Source organism: Hipposideros armiger, unplaced genomic scaffold, assembly GCF_001890085.2.
Source record: "Hipposideros armiger isolate ML-2016 unplaced genomic scaffold, ASM189008v1 scaffold_145, whole genome shotgun sequence".
Classification (NCBI taxonomy): domain Eukaryota; kingdom Metazoa; phylum Chordata; class Mammalia; order Chiroptera; family Hipposideridae; genus Hipposideros; species Hipposideros armiger.
In genome coordinates this window covers 1,632,336-1,637,874 of record NW_017731495.1, presented here as the reverse complement: position 1 = coordinate 1,637,874, position 5,539 = coordinate 1,632,336, and positions in this window count along the sequence as shown.

Below are 5,539 nucleotides of genomic sequence, written 5' to 3'. Positions count from 1 at the left end.
AGGATTTTTATCTATTTTACAGTATGAATTTGATTGGGAAAAAACTCTGTTGCTAATTTGCTAATAGACATTTGAAAATCCTTAGTAAAGTACTCTATCAGACTCCTGGTTACAAAACTCACAATTGAGCATTGTCCTAGGAAGACTTGACCTATATGGGGTGTGGCTTCTGGAAACTACAAGGGATGCTCTTATTTCATCATAGTCTGATCACTTGAAGGTGACAGTTTCCTCTTCTCATCTCCTGGAATTCTAAGAGAAAAATAATTTTTAAAAAGACCACAGAGGAGACATTTTCAAGATTTCAGTGATCTCAAGGGAGGCAAAATGCTCCCAAAGTCTCATTTGCAAGATCCATTTATACTGCCCCCATTTTCTTACTCTCATAGTATCTATATTCCTTTTTCACACCAGATTAAATTCCATAGTCAATTAATATGATTACTAGTTTTCATATATTTCAACCTCCTTGTCCCTCTATTCTATTCTCATTGAAAAGTCACAGTCCTGCTTAAATGCAACTCCTCACCTACTCCCAATTGCATCAGTATAGCTAAATGTGGCTGGAGAAAAACATTTTAACCTATTTTAAGCACTCAGGTTAAAGGAAGATCACAAATGTCAAGCACACCCTTTATTGCTCAGCAATCAAATGGATATTTCCTTTCATTCATTCTATTGTCCATTCATTCTATTACTTGCCTACAGGGTTATTTCACACATTCTCTCTTCAAACCCCATTCTTATTCAGCTTTCTACTTCATTAGGAAAGCTGAAGCAATCAGAGGACGATTCCACAAACTTCCCCTATTCCGCCTCCTCACATACTACCATTTGTGTCCATACACTTAACCTGTTACTATCTGGGTATTATACATTCTCCTATTTAACGCCAACCCCTCCATATCACCCTTTCACCTGTTAAAGTACTTGACTTAAAAATGTTCCCCTCTCCCTTCTATGTCATTATTTCTTACTGTGTTGGGTTATTACAGCGGCATTCAAACATACAGCTATTTCTGCTATCTTAAAAATGAAGTTTCCTGATCTCGCTTCTCCTTCAACAACCACCCCCATTTCTCTGTTCCCCTTTACAGCAAAGTGTCTAAAAATAGTTGCCCATCAGCCCCTTTCCTTCCGCTCTTTCAAACTCACTTCATTCAATTTCTTCCCATTACCCCGATGAAACTGCGCTTACTAAAGTCACCAATCATCTCCGCATGTTAAGTCTAATTATATTTACTGAGTCTTCATTTTACTTGACCCATCAGCATTTCACACAGCTTGTCACTCCCTTCCCCTGTAAACTCTCGCTATTTAGTTTCTAGGATACCACACACTCATGGTTCTCTTCCTTCCTACTCGTCTGTTTCTTCTCAATCTGTTTTGCAGGGTCCTCTTCTTCTTTCTCAGACATTTTACCTCTGATGTGCCCCAGGACTCAATTCCCAGACCTAGTCTCCTTTCTATCTACATTCACCACCAGGATGAAATCATCTCTAGAGTCATGGCTTGAAGTACTATTGATAGGCTAATGACTCCCTGCCAGGTTGTCTTCTGTGAAATCTTCACATATCCATCCATCCAGTCAGAATGTTGCTCCTGAAATTTAGACTCATGTCCAATCTCCTACCTGACACCTCCACTTGGATGTCTGATGAACATCCCACAATGATTTGTGCTCAAAACAGAGCTCTTGACTTTCCACCCCGCTCCCAGACTTGCTCCACTCACATTTCCTTCATGCCTCTTAATGGCACAAAACTCTATTCTTTCATTTGCTCAGACCAGAAACTATTGTCTTCTGAATATCTCTCACCCTCCACATGCAATACAATAGAAAGTCTTCCACTTAAATTTTACACCCAGAATCATATCACTTCACATTTTCTCTAATCTAAGCCATTAGTTGCTTTTGCTTTTATAGATTATTAAAGTTGATTTCCAACTGATTTACCTGCTTTCCCTTTTGCCCCTCTGCAGTCTATTCTCAGCACAATGGCCGGGATGATCATAATAACATGTAATCAGGTCATTCCACTCCTATGCTCAGAACATTGTGGTCTTCTCCATAGCACTCAAAATAAAAGCCAAAGCTCTTATAATAACCTTTGACATCCTGTGTGACCTAACTCCCTATTAGCTCTCTAAACTTTCCTTGTACTATTTTCACTCCACATAGACACCTGGACCTCCTTACTTTATAAGCATATACCAAACATGCAACTGCTTGGGCACTTTGTATAGTCCCTTCTTTTGCCTGTAATTCTTTCCCCAGATAGCCACATCTCATTACCTCACCTCCTTCAAGACTGCTATAATGTTAATTTCCTAATGAATCTCACCGTTATTTAAAACTTCATATTCAATATCCAGCACTCTTAGCCCCAAATCCTTTGTATAATTCAAATATGAGACAGGAATCACTTTAGGTCTTTAAAATAGAGGACATTTAATACAGAGAATTGGTGACAAAGTTCTTGGATGAGTTGAGAAGCCATAAAGGATGGAGAGGCAATTCAGGTATTAGCCATCCCATGAGACAAGAATCTCATAGGTCTAGAAAGACTAATAAAAGGTTACCAGAACTCAGAATTTGGGGCTGTCTAGTGTGAGTTAAAATCATGATGGAGGCTGCCCAGCTATAGCTGAGAGCACAGAAGGGAGTATTTGGCTAGATGCCACAGAAAGCAGAGAAATATAGGGGAAACACCCAAACTTCTATCCTTCTTCCAACTGCCATTGTTTCACACTGGTCAAAACTACACAAAATCCAAAAGGCTGGGGAGCTTGAGAAATGTAATTCCCTATAATGCATTGTAACACTGATGTGGGCAGAATGTAAGTGGCAGTTGATTTGCACTTCTNCTTGACTCTCTTCTTTGATATTTTCACAGCTCTTAGCTACTCTAGAGCTTCCTACATTTCATTGACATATTTCACCTTACCAAGAACTTTCTGGAAAGGCTCAGCCTAGCTGCCTCTTGTCTTTTTGTTCCTTTTTTTTTTTTTAATATCCACATCTCCATGTTTTCTGATTGTACCTATTTGAAAATTCAGTGGACAAAAAATGAGAACTCTCTTTATAGGATAAGATAGTACTGAGCTTAAGCAGGTAAATATCAAATTCTCTTTACTAAAGAAGGGTTGGACTATGGTAATATGAGATAATCTGTGGGATCTGACTAATTCAGGGGTTATGTGGGTCTTCATTTTGAAAGAGATGTTTGAACCAACATCTAACAAATGACTAGTGTTAGCTGTGTGAAGAATGGTAAAGGACATTTGAAGCAAAGAGGATCATTTACACAAATGCCCTGAGGTGGCAATGAGACGGGTGTATTGGAGAAGCAGGAAAAAGCTTTGTTGGTTGAAGTAGTGAGTAAAGTTTAAAATGGCAGAGGTAAGGCTTGTGGTATAGACAGGGATCAGATGTGTTAGACTTTGTACTCCACATTAAGTCGTGTTTTTCTCTATTTTCCTTTTGATAGCTGACTTCAATCATGAATGCTTAACCTACTCTCACTGACCTACCTGGAGAGGATCCATTGAAGGGCAGTATTTTAAATCAGAGGGTTCCAAAGGAATGTGGTTTTATTATTTTTAAGCATAGACAAAAATTGGAAATGTTCACAAGGTAGTTATTACAAGTCCCAGAGGGATGTTTAATGGGGTGGGTTAGGCCCACCAGTGAATTGTAAATTAGCAACATTTGCATATAATTAGTTCTTTGATGCTTTATAAACCAAGTCTTAAGAAAACTTCAAAGTTGTATTTATACTCCTCAATTTTTAATTTCTTTTTTTCAGAAAAAAAGCAGTTCTGTCAAATTTCAAATAAAGTAGTGAGTTAAAGATATTTTACTAACACCACTTGCCTCAATTAGGAGGCTTTAAATTCACAGGCAGGACCTCCTAGAAGAGAATTTGTTTGGACTACAGATCAGGGAAGAGGAAGCCTTCCTGCCTGAAGTAAAAAACAAACAAACAAAGACAGCATTTCTTTCACCTGATTAAAGAAGTCTTTGGATATCTGCCCCCATCCGCCACCCAGAACTTGTATTTTGTCTAGTTTGGCAATCTTTTCTATCTTGATTGTATTTACTACTACATACTGGGAATGAGAAAAGGTTATAGGGAGAGGGGGGTAAGGAAAACACTGTGCTGACTGCTCAAATCTGCTCCCCAACCAAAAGGTGATATGTCTGTGATTGTGTAAGTGGAGAGGGACAATTTTATCGAGCATGAATGTGTGAGATTTTAGGAACATTAGCTTTTTGAATTTGAGTTGTTTTTGTGTTTTTGTGATTTTGCATTTCATTCAGTGTGAGATATGAATGTATATGATACAGATGATATGTATATGTATATCTTTAAAATGTATTCATAAAACAATAAGCTGAGCCTGTTTTGGTCTATATACTGCAAGTCCCTTTCCTTTGGATGTCCGTCTGTGAGAAGCTAATGAAATGGAGACTAAATTACTTGTTTGAAATGTCTGCCTATAGATATACTTATTTCCTGTTTAACTGTTACTGATCCATTTGTTAGTCAGTTAGCAACATTTATTGATTTTACCGTGTGAGCAGGAAGTGATGCTAAATATGGAGACCTTGACTTTAGAGAACTCATAGCAACACAGAGAAATAGTAGGAATCAAATTGCTAAATATAGTTTACCCTCCTGAGTAAACAAATGAAGGCAATTCTTTTCAAGAGCAGTCAAGAGTGAAAGGGTGGGGAAGAACAATGTTCTTGTGGACTGAAATTATAGTTCCCTTCTTCTACAATAAGTCCCATCTTGTGGACTATATATGTCAAGAAAGCTGGCTGTTGGTAGATTGGCTTTCATTTTGAGCCATTGGACATAATTTTGATGAAAGTCCATCCAAACCTGTATAAAGCTTTGCAGAGGTTCATTTGAGTCAAATTTGGAGGACATGCCCACAAGCAAAATCTCAAAATATTGACAAAATGTTCCGGTGAATAACAGTTTTGCAGCTTGTTCTACACATTTAGAATCAAAGGAGAAAACATACGGAAGGTCACATAAAATCCATTAGTGGTAGATTGGGTAAGCGGGAGAAAGCAAATCAGGGACATCTGTAGGATTGCAAAAAAAAAAAAAAAAAAGAGAGATACATGCTACCTTTACATTAGTGGGTACAGGATAGTGAACAGCCTTTATAGTATGTAGAGATGGTCTATGGGCAACAAGTTCACAATGAGGGGTTTTGTGGTTTTGTGCTCTGGTGGTGGTCTTGTGCTCTGGTGTTGGCGGTTGTGACTTTGAGGGGTTTGGAAAAGAAAATCACTCTGACATGTCAAAAGTATGTTGTCCTAGGTGCATAAGAACAATGGACGGGCCTCACTTTAGGTAAAGATTGACCTTTGCTAAGGAAGCTACAGTCCTGGGATGTAACTACCCACCATGACCTGCCCAGTTAGAAATTTATGATCGGACTGTCCTGTGTCATTACTGCCTGTCACTGGGCCTGCCAGGCTTGTCAAGTAGCCCTTAAGCTTGTTGGGTCTACTATG